This window comes from Chinchilla lanigera, unplaced genomic scaffold (genome assembly GCF_000276665.1).
Source record: "Chinchilla lanigera isolate Chin_1 unplaced genomic scaffold, ChiLan1.0 scaffold00038, whole genome shotgun sequence".
In the NCBI taxonomy this organism is placed as follows: Eukaryota; Metazoa; Chordata; class Mammalia; order Rodentia; family Chinchillidae; genus Chinchilla; species Chinchilla lanigera.
In genome coordinates this window covers 18,831,502-18,853,352 of record NW_004955439.1, presented here as the reverse complement: position 1 = coordinate 18,853,352, position 21,851 = coordinate 18,831,502, and the positions used below count along the sequence as shown (strand labels likewise).

Genomic DNA, 21,851 nt, shown 5'->3' with positions numbered 1-21,851 from the left:
ACAATGATATTTTCATTATGAATGACAATCAGAAAATTTTTAAATGATAGCTATATATTTAAAAACCATACAAGGAACTCAAAATACAGTAAACCTATTATAAGCTATTAAAAGACATATACAATTTCTTCTTCTAGTTTTTTAATTTCAAGATTCAATATTTCTTTTTTAAAAATCTACTTTCTTTACATAAAATACTTTTTTAAAAAATTTAGCTTTTCAGTACATATATGTAGAACAATGTTTACAATCCTTGTGGGAAGTTGGTACATGTACATAACACATTTGAATTCCTTTTTCATCTTCTTTCCCTTCCCTCCCTGGTCCACTCATCCCTTGATCCACTTCTATTTTTATATACATATTTGCAGTAGACCATGAAGTACTACTCTGCCATAAAGATAAATCTGAGTCATTTGTAGGAAACTAAATACACCTTGAGACCACAATGTTAAAGGACATAAATCAGAAACACAAGCTTGAATATCATATTGCTTCTCTCATATAAGCAAAACAGAGTAAAAATAAAGAGTAAAATGAAAGATAATAGGAGATAGGGAGAGACATCATTTTCAAAAGGCAAGTAGATCAATAGATGAAAGGAAGGAAGAAAGGGATAAGAGATGAAGAAAAGAATTAGGAATGTGTTATGTATATGTACCAACTCCACACAAACAACATATGTATGCACTACAAAAAAATGCTTTTATATTTCAAAAATAAATACAGTAATTTTTCAAATGACAAAATAAAAAGATTTAAATACAAAAAAAAAAATACACCCCAAAAAAAAACAAAAAGAGGAAGTTAATCAGATACATTATTTTTCCTTAAGAAATAACTAAGGCACTGGCAATCTAAAGAGTGAAAACAACATGTAAATAAAAGGGAATGCTGTGTAGTGGCAATATTTTTAGGGTTGCTTGGGAAGAGGCCAGTCTGGGCTATGCAGTGAGTTTAAGGTAAGCCTGAACTGCATATGAAGACCCTGTCCCTAAAAGAAAACAAACAAAACTCCTAAATTTTTACTAACACAAGATAGAAAGTTAATATTTAACACAATTGCAGGCACTTTAAATAGCTACAGGTGTGCACACATAACATTTACATAAATAATACTTACGAACACACATATCCAAATGTATATCTCATTGCAGCTAGTTTTTAACTTCTTTACAGTTGCTTAGCAAATTTAAATACTAAAAATTCAGTGGCCATGGATATAGCTCAGTGGCACAAGCACCTGCCTGGCAAGTGCAAGGTCCTGAGTTTGATTCCCAGTACCAAAAATAAATAAATAAATAAATACTAAAAATTCAACAACTACACTAGCTATTGTATTTAGCATCAGTTACATTCTTGGTCTAGTAGATATAGAAGTTTAGTACATTAAAAAACTTGCTTGTAATACTTGTATAATTAACAATAGTTAATTGATCATAAGTCAAGAGTAACTAAACGATTGCTGACTTATGTCTGCCATCTTAAATGCAATATATATATATATATATATACACACACACATTAGTTCCTTAGGGCACTGGTATCACAGCATATCATGTGTTAAATTGAGCCTGCACAGCATGGGCTTTTAGCTACTGCATATTTAAAATCTCCTGGGAATATGAGAGACATATTTACAACTGGTTCATTTAAAATGCAGAAAAACTTGAACTGCCACAAGACAGGCAATGTGCTGCAAGTTGGACAATAATAAATTAAGGCTCTGTGGTGGTTTCCAAATTCCAAAAGGAGCTTTAGGGTCTGACCTTAGGGCTTCCACTCTGTTATCGTTGATACATTGTGTTGATTTGCATCAATTTGAGTCTAGAAGCTTAACTAAATAACTTAGCAATTCTGCATCCTGGGATGAAAAGGACATGCCATTATGACTCTAGAATGTTGTTCAGTGCATCAACTTGAGAAGTTTAAAAGTTCAACTAGGTGATTCAGCAGGAGGAGAGGATCCTTACTTGGTATTCATCCTGAGGAGGGCATGGAGATGGTGTGGGCATAGGCCTCTTGCTGCTTTTAATGTCTTGTGCTACCTTGAAGTGTTGCCCCTGTGCCATGCTATCCTGCCTTGGAGCCAGCTGATTATAGACTGAAACCTCTACAAACTGTAAGCTAAATAAGCCTTTTCTTCCTTAATTTTGGGTGATGGGTATTTCTTCTCTATAATGAGAGAAAAGTAACTAAAACAAAGTTTGGTACCAGGAGTGGGGTTGTTGCAGTGAGTATACCTGGCCATGTGGTTTAAAAGCCTTTGGAAATGGCTTGTGGGAAGTGTTTAGAAAGGCTCAGAAATACCACCTGAAAAAGAAGCACTAGAATGCCTTTGGTTGTTCTGAACAGGAGATTCTGGTCAGAGCTCAGAAGACCAGAAGGCTGATAGAAATCCTGCCAGTAAAGACCAAGTTCAGGAGGTTTCTACTGATAAGAAGGACTGCATTGGTTGTTGGAGTCCAGACAATATATGTTATGGCTTGGCAGAAAGTTTGTCTGCATTTTGCTCATGTCCGGAGACTTTAATTGAGACTAAGATTAAGAGTGGCAGAATGAGTAATCCTGCAGAAGAAATTTCAAGGCAGCTGATTGTTGAGGCTATGGCATGGCTACTGTTGGGGGCTTTTGGCCAGATTTATGTTGTGAATCAAGAGCAGAGCCCAGCAGGATAATTTAAAATGTAAGTCTGTCCAGAAAGGAAGCTGCAGTAAAACTTTAGACTATAAAGATAGAGCAGAGGAGATCTTAATTGCTGAGGAGGAACAAGAGAATTAAAAAATGGCCTGAGGGCATCAAAAAAAGCATCAAGTCTCCACCCTTTGCAGCCTCAAAACTGCAAAGTTGAAAGACTTTGCTTTGAGAAGAAAGCTGCACAGCACCATGTTCCAGAATGGCAGCAGCGGCTGCACCAGGTTCCAGAATGGGGGCAGCATAGAAAATTTGTTCCTCAGAATTGGATTCAGAGTACCCAGTGATCCAGGCAGTTGATCCCTACAGCCAAGAGAGAGGAAAGCCTGGCTATTGCTCTGGCTGGCAGCATATCTAGGCATTATCCACATGGCACTGGTTTTAGGTGCATGCAGAATGCAAGAGTTATGAGATTAAAAGGCTTTCACCTCAATTTCAGAAGGCAGGGGAGGCCAAGCAGTGTGCCTACGAGGGCAATATGTGAAACTATGAGTGAGAAGCCTAAAATGCAGTGCAGACCTCAGAAAGTTGGAAAAGGCAGGAATGTGGATCATTCAAGGAAAGTTGCAAGAGGGAGAGCAAAGCAGGCCCAAGAGAGAGGCCATGGAAGGTACAACCACTAGAAATGCCACAGAGATGGATCCACATGGAACTCACAATTTGCCATACATTGCATCAGATGCTGAATGTGGAACCACAGGACTTAATGTTTGCCCTGTTGAAATTGGGACTTGCTTTGGTCCCATTCCTTTGTATTCCCATTTGTATCTTTTACAATGAAAATGTTTATTTTGTGCCATTGATTGCTGGAAGTGTTTAACTTTTCATTTGTACAAGGGCTTGCAACTAAAGAGTTTGCCTTACATCTGGGAGACTTTGGACTTGGACTTTGACTTTTCAGCAACGCTGAAACTGTGAGGACATTGTAAACTCTTGCCGGTTGACTAAATGCCTTTTGCATAAAGGGATGTGCATGAGTCTGTGGGAGATTAGGGGCCAAATTTTATTTTTCTAATGTAATATACTGTTGATAGACTTAATACTAGTTCTTAAGGATTTTAAACCTGTGTTATAATGTTCAAGTTGTGAAAAGATAAGAATAATGGCTCTGTGTCTGGAACTGTCTTAAAGAAATGTTTCTGGTTGCCAAGGTAACAAGGGATGCATTATTATGGTTGATACACTGTGCCAATTTGAGTATAGAAGCTTAAGTAAGTAACTCAGGAGTTCTATATCCTAGGGTGAAAAGAACATGCCCTTATCCCTCTAGGTTGTTGTTTACTGTGTCAACTTGAGAAGTTTAAAAGTTGAAGTAAGTAATTCAGCAGGGGATCAGGGTCCTTACTTTGTATTCATACTAAGCCTGTGCAAGAGGAGGGCATGGAGATGGTGTGGGCACAGATGGATAGCCTGCATACAATATAAAGGAGAATAACAGGCCTGCTTCCCTCCCCTCTATTTGCTCTTGCTGCTTTTGCTGTCTTGTGCCACCTTGAAGTATTATCCCTGTGCCATGCCACCCTGCCTCAGAGCCAGCTGACTATAGACTGAAACCTCCACAAACTGTAAGCTAAATAAACCTTTCCTTCCTTAATTTTGGGCATTGGGTATTTCTTCTCAGCAGTGAGAGAAAAATAACTAAGACACACTCTTTGCTGTGTAAAATCTAGTAAGCACACCCTTGGGCCAGCGACTGCCAGCCAATGTGACAGGCTCCAATATAGGTTCATTTCTAGTCTGTGTGGCCAGAATATGCCTCTCCTCTTCAACACTTCTTTTTATATCAGCTGTTAAAAAAGAGGCTGCCTTTTTACCTTTCCTTCTATATTTCTTTGATAACTTCATCTCATGGATGCTTAGATAATATATTATTCATGTACATATGAAAATTAACATGTAGTGATTTACATGTAAAAACGTAGTTCAGACTGGTTTAACGCTGACTTTTATCTGAGGCTATATAATTCTGAATGGGCTCAGAGGAAACAACCATGCATCATTTGTTTTATTTTCAAGTGAATAAATGGGCATTAATAAAAATACAGTGCTTTTAATCTATACCAAACAAATTTAAGAAACGATCTTCTTTGGATAAGAAGAGTTCTTATATTTAACAGGGATTTGAATTGTACTAGAAGAAAGCACAGGGAAAATGCTTTAAGTCATAGGCAGAGGCAAAGATTTCCTGGATAGGACCCGAATAGAAAAGGAGATAATAGAAAGAACCAACAAATGGAATTGCAACAACATAAAAAGCTACAGCATAAATAAGAAAATAATCAGTAGAGTGAAAAGACAACCTACAGAATGGGAGAAAATCTCTGCTAGTTATTCTTTTGATTGATGATATCAAGAATATCTAAAGAACTCAAAAAAAATTACCTCCAAAAAAACCCAATCAGTAAATAGCCAAATGAATTAAATAAATACTTCTCAAAACAAGTACAAATGGCCCATAAATATGTGATAAAATTTTACCATCTATAGGTCCTAGGGAAATCCAAATTAAAACTACATTAAGATTCCATTTCCACACATGTGAAAACATCATATTGTCTCCCTAGTATGAGAAGCTGAAAGAGTAAATAAGATCCAAAATGTATAATATCATTAACATATTGTGAAATGGGAAGAAACTGTTCAAAAGGATAAGGAAACTGGGATGAGAGAAAGGAGAAAAGAAGGAAGGAAAAAGAAAAAAATTTATATATAAGACAGTTAAGATAGTTATACTACTAATTTTTCTTAGTTCATTGGAAAGAAAGGTTTGTGCTTATGTTGTTTGGACAATTAAATGCCTATATCTTCTACTCTGAGTAAGTTAAAGATAACGAAATGCAATGTATTAAATATTGAAATTTGTTTTACTTTTTTTCTTTAAAATAGAAAGATTCCATTTCATTTTGAGTAAAAATAACTTTCATCAATAAAACACAAAACCATTAACACTTTTAAATATATAGGGAAAGGGAACCTTCCTATGCTGTAATGGAAGTATAAATTATTACAACCAGTATGGAAATCAAAATGGATGTTCCTCAAAAAACTACTAATAGAAATACCGTTTCATCCATCTATGTCACTTTGGTATATTGTCAAAATAATTAAAAACAGCATACTAGAGTGATACATGCATATTCATGTTTATTGCATGCAACTTATAAGAGCTAAGCTGCACAAACAGCCGAGATGACTGTCAATAGATAAGTGGATGAAGAAAATGTACTGTATACACACAGTGGAATAATATTTAGCCCCAAAGAAGAACAAACTCATGTCAGTGGCCAGAAAATGGATGGAAATAGGGGTCATCATCATAAATGAAATAAAGTCAGACTCAGAAAGTAAAATGAACCAACTACAAAAACAGAAGAGATGACACGAAAATAGAAGATAAGCTTTTGGATATGAGAAAGGGTATCAGAGGGAATGGGGAATAAACAGAGAGGGGAGTAATGGAATTGAAAATAATCAAATATGCTATATGCATATTTGCTATATTAATATATAGCAAAATGATTCTCATTCTATATTTTAACAGAGTGGACCCTCAAGTTACAACTGGCCTCACATACTAATAACTTTGCTTACAACCAGAATTTTAGGTTTAACTTACCACCAGTCTTGAGTTACAACCTGAATGATGGCAGCTTGTTCAGTTGTAAATAAAGACTCACAGTATCAGAAAAGCATATGTAAGCATACAGAAGTGTCAGTCTGAGCCCAGATGTGTGTTTGTGGACATGATTTTGATTAGTACTTTATATAATTGCTATGGTTACTGCTATAACAATGGCTCCACAAAAGCTAGAAAAGAAGCTAAGGAAGGGAAGGTGAAGAAAGCAATCACAGCAAAAAGAAGAAGAAAATTGAGGAGAAATGTGAGAGTGACATTTGTGTGACAAGTCTCACTAACATATACGGCATGTTGAAATCCAACATCTCAGCAATCTTATAAAGAAAATATTTGTACAAGAAAACTAGTGTTGCTAAAGGCGTTACTCATGTTAGTAAATCATGATCAACAGTATTAGATGAGGTAGATAGGCTATTATTAGTGCAGATAAAAGGCAGATGGCAGGTTGTAGCCAGACTCTATATTTTGTGAAAAAGCTAGGGCTATAAATGCAGATCTCATAAAGGATAACCATCAAGTGATAATGGTGAAATATTTTGTGCCAGTAAAGGGTAGTCTCACAAGTTTAAAGGAGAACTAGGGTTCATAGTGTAACTCAGCATGGCAAAGGAGCCAATGCTGATAAAAGGGCTACTGAAAATTACATACTCCTCTTCAAAATGATGACACAGAGAAATGGACTTTGCTCTCATCAAGGTTTGTTTTCAGTTGTGATGAAACTGGCCTTTTCTGGAAGAAAATGCCAAGGAGAACATAATTACCCAGCAAGAGAAGAAAATACCAGGCCACAAGCCTATGAAGGATAGGCTAGGCAGTTGGTTCCTGGGAAGCCCTGCGGCAGGAAGCGCCGGCCTTTGGGCCGGACCTTAGCCTTGCAGGCTGCCCGGGAGGTGGGCGGCCTGCACCTGGGAAGCCACCCGGCAGGGAGCGCAGGCCTTTGGGCCACCACCTAGCTGCGTGGGCACCCGGGAGGCAGGTAGTCGGCACCCGGGAAGCCATGTGGAGGTACGTGCTCGCTGGCCTTCAGGCCAGCCGCCACCACAAGGTCGAGAACTATCGTGGCACAGAGAAGCAATGACACAATTGGCCTACCACATACCAGCTGCGGAGGCCCTCCCGCAGATGTGCGTGAATCATTCTGACATGGAGAAACCCCTGGGAATACATGCCACACAATGGGTCGCTCTTGCTCCTGCCATTGAGAACCACAAAGATCCAGAGTCAGCGGAGGAGCAGCTGCTGAACAAAGACTCAGAGAGAGGGCCGGGGATGTAGCTCAGTGGCACAAGCGCTTGCCTGAACAAGGACTCAGAGAATACGATAATACAGGCTACGCCTGAAGACTCAGAGGTCTAGTTGACTGGGGTCATGAGAGCAGTTCAGAAGCTTGAAACCAGGAGGACCTTGCGCAATACCTGGGGAGAACACCTGGAAGCCATTCTTCCCCTGACAGTAGAGGTTGTGATGGAGGAGCATGTGGAGCTCTGGAGAGGTCTGCACTGAGAGTCCTGCTGTCTGTGCTGACGGGTGGGGAGAAGACACTAAGTGGTTGTGGGGTCCCATTGCGATGGGAGGCTAGAGAGATAAAGCAACAAAAAATGGCTTTCGCCCCAGAAGGCTCACTTGAGATGTTAGTAAGAATTGCCTCCTCAGTATTCAATAGCCATGATGAGGAGGAGGCCAAGGAGAGAAAACAAAGAGACCAAGAAAAAGCAGCTGCCTTTGCTGAAGCACTAAGAGAAACAGACCCTAAGTCTGATTCTCAGGGCCCCGAAAAGAACTCAACGACTGCATTTATCCACCACTGTTAGAAGCCAGGCCACCTCAAGAGGAACTGTCCTAAGAAGCCCCCTGGGCCATGCCCTGAATGCAAAGGAGACCACTAGAAGTCAGACTGCCCTCTGAAGTAGAGGCCCCAGAGCTCAGACCCATCCTACCAGTTAGTCCAACAGGAATGAGGGGGCCTGGGGCATACTCTGCCTTCTCCCTCTGGCCAGACTGTCATCTCCATAGAGGAGCCCTGGGTAATCACGACTATGGAGGAAAAACAGCCTGTTGCTAGACACAGGTGCAAGTCTCTCGGTCCTTCTTTTCAATCCTGGCCTTCCTTCCAGCCGTCACACCTCAGTGAAAGGAGTCCATGGTGAGGAAGTAATACACTATTTTTTACAACCATTAGGCTGTAACTACTTATTAGATCTTTCTTGTGAATCTCTGTCTTCCTGAGAAACCACTTTGAAGATACCACCATGTATTATAGCAGCCATTGATATTTTCCGATTAATCTGTGCATAACTCTCTAATGTTTATACTGTTCTTATGCTATTTTGTAAATGGATGTATGTTTATTACTGTGTGTTTCCTACAACAACCATTGAGCATAGTCAATGAATATTCAATTGGTCATCATGTATAACTGTATTTATTTTCTTTAGAAACCACTTTGAAGATACCAAAGTATAGTACAACAACCAGTGATAATAACCTACCACTCTTGTCTGTAACTCACTATTATTTGTGTATTTTTTTTCCTGAGAAAAAACAATAGATTGTATTGTAGATAACAATTGTAGATAACAATATGTAAAACAACAACCACTGATAAATTCCTACCACTTTGTCTGTAATTTGGTAAGCCCCCCTATTACTATGTTATCCTTCTTTTACTCTTTAAAATTAAAAAAAAAAAGTATAGGCTAAACTTATTTCTATGTGCCAATGCAACTATTTATCTCAAGGTAAAAGTTCCTTGGCTTATTATACTGAGACCCCTAGAGTGTTCAGAAAACATACAGTCATGAATAATAGGCTAAAGGTCATGTGGATATCTAATACAAAAGCCTGCATAACAACAGTACTTTTCCTTGAGTGGATCAAGGAGGCTTTCTGTCCTACCATTAAGAAACAGCTAGAGAGCAAAGGTTTACCACTCAGAGCTCTCTTCATCATAGACAATGCACCTGCTCACCCGCAATATATGGACGAAGAATTCCAATGGCTCTCAGTTCCTGCCACCTAATACAACTCCACTACTGCAGCCTATGGTGCAGCAGGTTATAGCTAACTTTAAGAAGCTATACACCAAGGAACTTTTCCTGAAGTGCTTCTAGATGGTCTCAGATACAGATTTAACCCTTAAACAGTTCTAGAAGTAACATTACAACATTCTGTCCTGTATGAGGTTAAGCTAGAAATCCTGGCCTAATGTCTCTCTAAGGACACAGAGATCTGCTTGAAAGAAAATGTGGCCTAAAATTATACAGGATAGAGACTTTGAAGGCTGTGAAGAGGAGCCTGAGCCTTTAATTAACCCTGTGGTTGATGACATCTTATAGCACAGTCCATAAGCTTGCTGGTAGACAGTGGTGACATTGAGGAGCTGATGGAGGAATACTCAGAGGAATTGTCAACAGAGTAATTTCAGCAACTTCTGGCTGAGCAACAGAGAATGGCATCTGAGAAGCTTTCTGAATAGGATGGGGAGTATCAACAATCACTGCAGCAAAGTTCTTCTTCTGAAATAAAGGAAATCTTTAAAAATTGCACAGAGCTACAAACATTTATAGAGAAGACCCACTCAGACAGAGAAAAAGCCAAGCATTGCATTCACTTGCTTAATGACAATGTCAGTGTTAAAGAAAAGACAGAAACAGACAAATCTCAGACCAGTTTTTAGTTCTGAAAAGGTTGAGACCTGGTGAGCCCAAAGCAGTTCTGGGAGGACTATGGATTCTCACTTAAACAGAAAATAAAGGACCCCAGAGAGCCAGACTGTTAGTGTTCTTATGGAAGGGGACTCTCCTTCCAAATGATAACTGCCCTCCATATCATCCTCCCTGCTGACAACCCAAAGATGTCAAGTTGAATGTTCAGTACAGTAAAAAATTGTTCTTTCTGGTAAATGAGGCATATTTTACAAGTTTTGGTGAATACACTAGGAAAATCATTGGTGTTTCTGGTAAATTATACACATTATACTACCCTTTTTTATTATGAAAAGGTTAGTTAAGGGGTGTTTTGGGAGGTTGCAAATACATTATGGGTATTTACATTATCTCTTATGGGAAAATTAGTTGATTTAAAACCAACTTGAGTTACAACCCACCCTGTGAACAAATTAAGTCTGTAAGCCAAAGGTCCACTGTATGTACTTATAAAAATTAAAACAATGACTGACTAGAAAATAAGAATATAAATACATTTATCATATCAGAAAAAAGGGATTTATGTTGTTGTTTGCCTTTCTTTGATACAGAGGGACATTTAAAAGCAGTATTTTGTTCATGTTTTCAAATTGCACTGCTATGAACCAATTAAATAAGTAAAGATATCAAAACACATTGACTAATTTTAAAAATATGGCCAAATGTGGAAAAACAATGTTTGGAGCTACAAATCAATTAATGAAAACCTTTATCATTTACCTCCTCAAGAAGAATTCAGACTTTTTACACATACCTAAACTATGGTACACTGTACTAGACACTATTCTGGTTTAAAAAAAAGTAAAATCCATTTTATTTTCTGATATTTTAGTACAAACAAGAACCAATTACTTTAAAAATCAACAGGTGTTATAATGAATACTAAACTTATTAGTATTCATCACATCAAAATTAATGTAAAACATAATACTGCAATGCAGAGATGTCAATGGTAACTTGGCCTAACATAGTATAATGATCAATTTTGGGAAAATCTTCCTTTTGCTATTCATTTATATCATCTCAGACACCCTCCCCCCACACACCCATCCCAGCTCCTCTCTGTCCATCATTTCCTTCTTGATAACCCTGGAACATCCATCCCATACACCAGCGATGGCAAACCTTGTGAAGTTTCCAGTGATACAAACAGCCCACTGTGGCACAGGTGCCACAGGCTCATACCACTGCTATATACTGTTATGTTGTTGATCATTGTAATCAGTTAACTTATGAAATATATTCTCTATATACAACTGGCTATACAACTGGCTGCTACTCATCTTTTTGTACATCATGCCAAATAGTACTATAAACTAAGTGAATTCAGAAAATCTGTCAAACACAAAAGATAAGGCTTAGAGTTGCCTTTATGTTTCTTGATTAAGATTTAGTGTATTTTCTCCTTAGGCACAAATTTTCTCTTCATTGCTCTATTTCTAGTAAATTACTCAATTTTGTCATTCAAATTTTGAAATGGAAAGAAATGTCTAAGGCTCTTAGTAAAAAAAAAAGATTGAAAGTGTCAGAATTACTCTGATTCAATGACTTAAACTAAGCAAATCTTTTTAAAACAGTTCAAATAGTATAAGCATTTTACAAATGAGCTTTGAACATCCTTAATCTAAATTGCTGTTAACATTGGAATACCTAGCAAACTATTTGCAGCCTGAATATAAACATTCATGCTGGGCTAATATAGAAAAAACTAGGGGGAGTAGATGATTAATACTTTTTCCAGGTTGCAATATCCAGTTCTATTTAAGACAAGATTTAATGAATGGTGCCGTAATGATTTAAATAAGAATTGCTTTCATTTTTCCATTCTCACTGGCTTTTCAATCAAAATTGTCACAATCACTCAAATTTTCTATTCATTATTCCTATTTCTATCTACATATATTTCACAAAGGAAAAGTACATCATTAAACTCATCATGTTTTCAAAAACCACCAGTAGCACCTGAAATCCTTTCTTCTTTGTAAAGAAGTACCAATATAAGAGGGAATATTCTAGCTAGCAGAGCTATCTATTCAGCTAGGATAGCTAGCCAAATAGATAGATAGAATATACAGATGGCTCTGATTTATCTTTTTAGGTTACAGCCACATTGAAATTTAATTGTCTGTAAAATAAAGGGTGCTTTGCTCCCTCTGGATAATCTTAAATACTTTGACATGTTTTGTGAAAATTTAAATGTGTATTCTTCATGATTACATCATTTGGATATTTAGAAGGAAAAAACGCAGCACTTAAATGGATTAGTCATTTCTCACATGTGATGTTAAAACCCAGTTTTTTTTGAAAAATATATTTCTAATCTACATATACATATATTTAACCTCTAGAAATTTCATATATTTACATTATAGTTATATGAATATACGTATGAAACTATACAAGATGTATCATGCATTTATATCATATATGTATGATTTCTGCTAACCAAGTACTTTCAGTTTAAGGAATATTTTTTAAGTAAATATTCTTCAAAGTATAAGAAGCACACCTTATTTAATGAAAGATTAAGATAATTTAAATAAATTGTATGTTAGAGGCAAGTAAGCAGAGACAAAATTTTAACATCTTATTTTGAACATATTAATTTCTTTTCAAATCATAGGTTTAGTGAAATGGAGTACCATACTGGAAGTTTATAAAAAACAATTAGTAGAATTGCTTATAAAGATGTTTACTTTTCTATTCACAGTTCATGTTTATTATCCTAAACCTGATAGTTTAAATAAGACTCATCAGTGCTAAAATATTAATGCTTGCATGATAAACTACAATTTTATTTTCGTGAAACTAGCCAATAGTACATATAGCAGTGGTTTTTAGCCTGTATCAGAGATGGCAAACCTATGGCATGCATGCTACAATAGGTTGTTTTTATCATTAGAAGCCCTAAACAGACCATCACTATTGGTCTATACAATCAGAAGGAAGCATCTGCTCTTTTTTCTAGGCTTTTTTTATATTTAAGAGAATGAGTTTTGCTTAAAGCCAGTTGCTCTAGTCAATTTTATCCATGGGTTCTACTTACCCTGAGAAGTTTTGAGGGAGGACAGATCAACAGCATCACTGGGTTTTTTTCTCCCATGTTCTAAAGTCTTTCTAATAATTAACCAGAAATACTGTACCTGTTACATAGTAAGGTCTCTCTTCTCCCATGCCATTACCAACTTAGCTATTTGTTCAGCAAAAATCACCAGCATTTAATACTGTAGTGACCTAACTTTGGACTAAAATACAAAAACAACATAGAAGAAATTTCAGTTGTATTATACACCCTTGGAAAATGTTAATAATTTACAATTCAACCTTGACCCCTTGAGAAGAGAAACCAAATACTGCTCCCTTCTCAAACTTTCTTTCCTCTTCTATTTTCTGTTGATTTTGTTGTAAGACTTAAAGCCTTGGACTAATCCCTATCTCTACTTGATACAGCCACATCCAAGAAACTGTAGAAAATCCCTATAATTCAGCTTTAGCCCTCACCTCTACATCTGTTTTTACCTACCTAAACTGAGTGCCTTGAAAATGATCAGGGGGGAATAATCCAGAGTTTATCAAAAGAAAAATGACACGTGATGGTGAAAGTACAGGTGAGGAAGTTGGAGTAGCTGGGGAGGCCAGCAGGAGCTTCTTTAGGCTTTTCGATGTGAGAAGGTTGTTATGGCTTGTGCCTAGATATCCCCCAAAGCCTCATGCAGTAATAGGTGGGGCTTTTTAAAAGATGGCTGGATCTAGAGTGTGTGATGCTGGGATTGATTTGTCGTGTAATGGTAGTATTAAGGGTGCTAGGATTAAGGATGGATGATTACTAACTCAGTCCACTGACTGGTTTGGCACCCATCATAATCCCAGTAGCGTAGATGCACAATAAAAGGGGGCAGAAAGAATACTAAAGTCCCTTACTTGTTTTGCTACCTTCTGCCTGCCATAAAGTGTTTCTCCTCTGTGATGCCTCTCTGCCTTGCCATTCTGCCTTGGAGTCAGCCAATTATGGACAGAAAGCTTTACAAACTGTGAGTTAAATAATCCTTTCTTTTTAAAATTTGGGTGTTGGGTATTGTCTCAGCAAGGAGAAAAGTAACAAAAATGGGGTGAAGTTCACAGAGAAAGCCATGGCAAATAGAAATAGTATGAAAGAAGCTGAGGGAAAATATTCCACCAGATAGTGCAATAGATGTATTTACAGGTTCAGAACCATATTTACAGGGTCAGAACCATATAAGGTTTAAGTCTATCAGAATAATGAAGAGTAAGGTTCATATTAATGTGGAATGAGTGCCAGTAGTTATATTTCAAAGCAAATTTAAGAACATTCGTTCTGTTGGTACACAGGTAACCTTGGAGGAGTCGCTTAAATTTTCTATGCCCCAGTTACATCTCAGCTACAAAATGGGGACATTATACCCTGTAGTAATTTTGAGGACTGAATGAAAAATACAAGTGCATGTAAAGCAATAAAATCATATGATTTGTGAATTACAAAATCATTTTAGGTCTAAAATTTACTTCTCTAACAAGTAAATTATAATCTTGGATATTTTTAATCTATGTATTTTATGCTATGATGTACCTAAGATGTTTCTAGAGAACCATAACTGATAAATGTTCAACAAGTATATGAGACTATATTTTTAGTAAATGATTCTGTATGTATGGGGTAAGGGAAAAAATATTCTTCTCATTTAGAGGAATCATTTATTTTATTTACTTTTGTCCCTAGAATTTCTTTAGCCTGTCGATAACTTGACTTTAGTAATAGTCTTATTCAAAGGTTAATAGTGACCTGTCATGATATAAACATTTTGAATTCTATAAAATATAATCTGGAGAACTTGATTTGGAGAGAGTGGCTTACTTTAGGACATATATATCAATAATTCTCTTTTCTTGGGCGATTTTAGTTTGTATCTGAGTTCTTTTCAAAGTTGGAAGAAACTGATGCATTATCCTAGCTATATATAATTCATTTACAAGTGTCTAAACTGTGGAGCTGGATGATTTATAGGGCTAGCCACAGAAGACTTACTAGTTTGAGAAGGTAAGTTCACAACCTAAAAGAATAAACTACTTTTCATACTACATCAAAAATTTCTTTCCAAATCTTTAGTAAAACAAGAGCTCTTTAGGTGGACAGTATAACCAATTTATAATGGTTTCTGTGTTCTCTAAAGAATTGTTGTGTTCCAAAACATCTCTAATAAGGCTGAGCTGAAGCAAACATAGGATATGCATCAGCCTCTCTCTTTTCAATGTGAAACACCACCTATTCTTCAAGATGGATGCAGAATAACAGTTAAAATGAAAATAACTGACTTTTCCCCAGCAAATTCCAGAAACAAAATTTTTAATACACTCTAAAGATAAGAACAGAGCCAAGTGGGAAATGGAGTGTCAACTGTTAGAGCAAAGATGAAGCCTGCATTGAATATGTAACCTCAGCCTGGGCCCGTGTCTGTGAGTCCTGCAGCTGTTTAACATGGGGCAATCCCTGCCATAACATGGGTGATCCTACTTTGTGGTCTTATCTCTCTCTAAAATAGGAACAACGACACTTCCCATCTGCTCTCGCCCTGCAGTTCCTGTCCCCATAGCTCACTTCACCCTAGACTCAGAGATTTCCCTCTCTGTTGTCTAGACCCACAGACATCCTGCTTCATAGCCCCAGCTCACCCAGCATTAAGGTGTCAGTCCTCTTTCTAAAGTACTTGCCAGAGATGGCTGCGCAGCTCACTCTCCACAAAGGGCAGGCTTTGTCCACTTGCTACCTGCTCAGGGAAGCTTGACTTTACCAACATCAGTAACATACCCCATCTGCCTCTGCTCCCTCCCAGGTTTTTGTGTTTGTCTTTGTTTCTCCTTAGCACTTGTCACTAATATTCAATATGTTATATATTCAGCTTATTTTGTGTTTATTTTTTTCCTTTTTGCCTGAATGCAAGCTGTCTGAGTCAAAGATTTTGGTGAAGTTTGTTTAATTATGTGTCTTCAGGACCTAGAATACCGTCTGACATGTAGTAAATGCTTAACAAATGTCCACGGAATAAATGGATGAATGAACTTTTTCCAAAGGTGTAGCAATGGTCAAATTATATATCGTAGATACAATTTGCTAAACTATAAAATATATCACTCATTATTTTAAATTTAACGTTCAATTGAAGAAATAAAATTACAATTAAACTACAGAAGCTAACAAAATAAATTTAAATGAATTATAAAAATTGGTAACATTATATGTGAAAATAAAATAGAAAACAATTGAAGGCTTACAAATATATCAAACAATCACCCCAGATTTGTGGACTAAACTAGAGCTTTGCCTTCTGGCCAAAAGAAATAAAAAAATGACATATAGCCTAAGGTAGTAACAGATAGCTAGGTGGGGAAAAGAATAAATTTAAAAAGCTGCATAAAAGACTAACAAACCTGGAGACAAAGAGGAGGAAAACCAAGAGAAAGCTCTGGAGAATTAAACACTGCCACTTAGGAAACACCCTTCTAAGATTAGATTCACCCTGCTGTTGATTTAAGCAATAAATAGTACAATAGAGTATTCCCTGTTGATGAATGGCACACAGCTAACAATGCCTAGGTTGGCCCTTTCAGTCACACTGAAAGATTGGTCCTTCCCTAAGTATGACACAATGAAATGAAACTGGTGTAGACCATCAAGTACTGGGGGAATAATCTGCTTGGGCTTCAGGTTTTCCCAGGGAAGAAACAAATAAAACAAATAATGAACTAAAAAGCAAAGCCCAAAACACAAATAAATAAGATTTACTCTGAACAACAAACAGCATTTGCATATATTGAATATGTGTTCTCTGTTTTGCAGAAGGTAGGAAGAGCACACGACATATATGTACATAGAATAATTGGTCTCTACCTGGGAATGTCAGCTTTGATTCAAAGAACACAGTTTTCAGCAATGCTGCACACTATTTCTTGTATGTGTGTGTGTGTTTGTTTTTCTTTTCCAGTACCGGCAATTGAACTCATAACCTTGCGCTTCCCAGGCAGGCCCTGTGCCACTGAGCTAAATCCCCAGCCCTGCTGCACACTATTTCTGATCTATAAATGAGAAAAAATATAGCTGAATATCCCATATCTCAGAGAAGGATGGCCAAAGAGGATGTATAGTTATGTAAATTTATGATACAGCTAAATATACATTTAAGATTTTTACAGAAGACTCTGGGAAATATGTAAAAATTTTTACAAACAGTAAATTCTAAAGTAATTAGTTGATTTTTTCCACAAAAGAAAAGAATTTACAAACCTGAATAAAAATTATCTAAATGAAAATAACTTCATTTTAGAAATATACTTTTTTGGTTCTTTGGTAAATAAAATTAACAAAATCATTAAACTAGAGTTATCAGCATACAGGTTCCTAGTTCCTTTAATTAAAATCAGTTCTAAAATGGACAACTCAATAAATAGGCTATGCAAAAAATTAAAATTAGTCTCATTGTTACTAGGGAAAATTGATCAACTCAAAGAACTAAAGATTAAATTTAACAGAGCACTAAACTGTTAAGATATGGGGACATAGTCTAAGCATATCTGGATTACTGAGGTAGGATCTTGAGATGTAGTCTGGACTGGCCTTGAACAGACTGTACAACCAAGGCTGTCCTCAAACACAAAATCTCCTTTCCTCAGGCTCCCAAATGCTGAGAATATAGGCATGTGTTACCACACCCAACTCCTGTATTTGGATTTTTAATAGGAGGGAAAGGGAATCATGGGAGAAAGCAAAATAGCACTCATGGACACTTTCTCCACACTTCAGACACATTCACCTTTTGTAATATCACAGCAAGCCCAGGAAACAGATTGAGACATTAAAGTTAAGCAGCTTGCCCATGGTGACACTGACAAGGAACAATGGGTAGCTCTACTAGATCCAAACTGTGGTTCTTTCCACCAAGCATTCTCAGCACAGCCCATAGAGACAACATGATCTTCATAAACAAAAAACTGAATTTAGTATTTACTCAAACAATCCAAACAGGAAGTATAAGCAAGGCAGGACTCAAGACAAGTTACAACAACAAAGATTGGGAAGAAAAAAATATAAAGAATGTGTTTCTAATTCACAGACCCCACTCAAGCTGGCAAGTAAATAACTGAGAAACTTCTACTCACAGAATACTTTAATTTCTCCTTGAAAGTTAGTGCTGACCTGTGCAAGCATTCTCAGCTTAGTGAAAATTCTACTGCAAAATTTTGCGTGTAAATTTTAAATACCATGTAAATAATCCAATACAGTAAAGAGACTCGAAATTAAAACAGTATAGTTGTAAGAATTTGGTTTTAATTAATTAGTTTTTATGAAGTGAGATCATAAGAGAATAAAATAGCTGAGAAGAGAGTAAGAACCCCATATTCAGTTTTTTAAATGGACATTTAGCTAGCTGAGTATGGTGGTACATGTCTGTAATCCAAGCACTTGGTAGCCTGAGCCAAGAGGATCACCATGAGTTCGAGGTCAGCCTGAGCTACATAGTGAGTTCAAGGCCAGCTTGTACTCCATAGTGAGATCGTGCCTCAAAAAAAAGTACATTTATACTGATCAATTACATTCTAACGATGAAACTAAAATTAGTAATTGGAAACAAATGTATGGAAATACCTCTTTGTTCAATAGTTACAATTATTTATTATTTTAAAATATCCTTATACTTGAAGGAAACTAAAACAGCATGGACACATACTCTAAATGTTCTTTTTTCAGTTCTACACTTTACAACACTGATATTACAATGAAAAAATATAAAGATAACATACTTTGATAGTCCTTAATTTCATTCATTGTGTTTCTTAATTGTAGAATGATAATATAAACGCCAAGATTGCGTACAGGAGGAAGGGCAGGTTTTCCTGGAGATGAGAGTAGGTGTGGAGAAAAACAGTCACCATTTGCACAGCCTAAGAAATATTTGAGTATAGGTGTCCTATAGGCAGAGGATACTCAGCTCAGACTTAGAAGACAAACTGGCTAGATTCAAAGAATTTTAGTTTATTGCCTCACCAACAACAGTCAAATATACTGACACTATAACTATTGTCATAAAGTGGTAGAGTCCAATAGAAAAGACAAAGGATTTGGAGTCAGAAGTTCTGGGTAAACACAATATACAACCATCATTTATTAGCCCTATGCTTGAGTGAACATTGTAAGTCTCTAGTAGCAGGCTCCTCATCTTTGAAAAGAGGAGAACATTCTACCTCATCTACCATTTGGGCTGCTGTGAGAAGGCAAAGAGAAAAGCATTAACAAGGGTCTTATGAAGTTCAAATCATGCATGAATTACTGGCATTAGCATTTTTAATGGAATATATATTCTATATTTAAAATACATTGACTCATATCACAATACTTTAAGATTATAAATAAAGAAATATAATAACAAATGCTATATTTACTTTTTCAACAATGTTTGAAAACATAATATTCTTTATAATAATACTTAGGAAAATATACGTTCAATCAAAAATAGGATCACATCTTCGCATTGGCCTACAACAAAACATATCTTCCTTATTTAGTCAAATTGAAGATGGTTTCCCAGTGCAATTTATGCTGAGTTCTAGACCCCAGTTCTCTTTTCTCCAAATAATACAAACTCTAGTATAAGTCCAAGTATGCTTCTTGACTACCAATCACTTTATACATACATAAAAAGAACAACTTAATGTTTCACAAAATCTTTACTACTTCTAGTGAAAGCTGCAGTTAAGATAAATACACACCCACAAGCATATTTGTACAAAGCTGAGACTATAACATGGGGTAGCAAGCACACATTTCATAATGCACATCACTGTACATTCCCCAGGGGACAACAGATAGGAACTTGGTTTTGTCTTTGCTCTCTACACTGCATGGTTCACAGTGCCCTGGGTAGCATCTTGTCTATGTCCTTGGTTGGTATTTTTTATTCAGTCTCTGTGATGTCTGACAGAGCATCTACTAGATGGAGATGTCCTTGAGGGCACTAATGGTGTCTTTATTCTGCCTCAGCACCTTGCCTACTCTTTGGTAGGCACTGTGGTCTCAATTCTTGAGTGAATTAACTTGATGTGAAGTAATAAGAAATGTAAACCACTTGTGATAAAAAGATAATATATTGTCTCTTCCACAAAAAAAGGTTAGTGGAAATCTGGATTTGGAATACAAATGGATTAAACAAATATTTGTTTTGTCTGTGTCAGAAGTAAAAGTATGGTGTTATGTACAAGAATAACTGGAACACTACATCTTTCCAATGCAGACCTCACTGAAAAACTCTGTGATTCATCTGGGGGCACTATAAACTCAGCAGCCAGCATTCTATAGTGCTGCCACAAGCAAGGACTGGAAGTCATCATTCCAACTCTCTTTAAAGCAGAAAAAATGCAATGATAACTTGGCCTTGCCAGTTCTTAAACACTGACATCTGAACTAACTTCTGGCTGTAGGTGCTTATCAGCTGCACTGATGCCTGTAATACTTACAATTTTGATAAAATATGGGTACGGTCTTATGGCTCTCAAATTCACATATGAGCTTAGCCAATTCTCCCCTCAAATTTCTTATAAATGACAGCAAAAGAGCAAGGGCAGTCTTTCAAGGTGGGACACTCATATTTTGTGCAGTTACAATACTATTTTTCTCTGGATAATTTGATTTTAAAGTAAATGCATTTTATAATTCATATGTGTATTCAATCAATAATTAAGCATAATTTAATCAAGTTAACATTATGCCTTAAAAAGAGTATGAGTCAAAACAGACTGGATTTAAATCCTGATTTTATATTTATTAACTCACTGATATTGCAAAAAATACTTTCTCTGAACACTTACTTTCTATCTTGTACAAAGAGATATGGAAGAGGAATAGTAAAATAACATAGCCAAAATGCTTGCCACACAGTTGTGTTTTTGCTTTTTCTCTTTTCTTTCTCTTTCCTTGCTAGCCAATTAGGATACAAAAGTGAGTAAGATGTGTTTGCATCATTGAAGAACATCAAATGCAGAAGCCAAAAAGCTAATTAATACACAAGCGCACAAGTGATAATATTTAAGCATGAATTCAGTACTCAATTAAAGAGCAGTACCTACTAAGTAACAGCTCTCTTTACTAAAAGAGCCAAGGCCAAATCACAAAACAAGGTATCAGAAATTATCAGAAGAGCAGAATTTCAGAGAAAAGACATTAGGGGTTACACAGCCATATAGAGGATTGCTCACCACAGAATCCCCAATATTGGTCATGCCTTCTCTATCCAAACCTGTGAGTAATTAGGATGTTCTAAACAAAACAGAAAAAAAAAGAAAAAGTTCTCTGTTGAGAAAAAGATTTCTTAACTTGGTATTTAAGATTATATGTGATTCCTTCCTAATCTTCCATAGCAGGCTTATGTCCTCCTACTCTCCAACAGTCATGCTCTAGTGAAACTGGATTCTCTAAGAGCATTACATGTCTTTCTACTTCCCGTATCCTGCTGGTACTTTGGCCTCTATCTTTCAAGACTCCACTTGGCATAAATATTTCATGATTCCACTGAGAAATTACTTTTCCTTTTCCTTCTTTAAATATCCAAACCATGCTGGGCCTCTTTTTATGGTAATTCTTTTACAGCTTAGCACAGTACTTTGCAATATAATCTCTTCATTAGATTGCACATTCCTTGAAGTTCATATGGCTTTATTTATTTATTTTTTGTACAGGGTATTTATATACTGACTAAAGATATTTTATAATTTTAGAATATAGAGTAATTAAATCAGCCAATATAATTCAGTCT

The 21,851-nt window shown here is 36.4% G+C and overlaps 1 protein-coding gene across 4 annotated transcripts in view; it reads right to left on the bottom strand.

Moving 5' to 3' along the window:
• Park2 (parkin RBR E3 ubiquitin protein ligase) overlaps positions 1-21,851 on the bottom strand; it is a 1,289,129-nt gene that overhangs the window by 1,100,006 nt on the left and 167,272 nt on the right. The gene's annotated exons all lie outside the window — the stretch shown is intronic.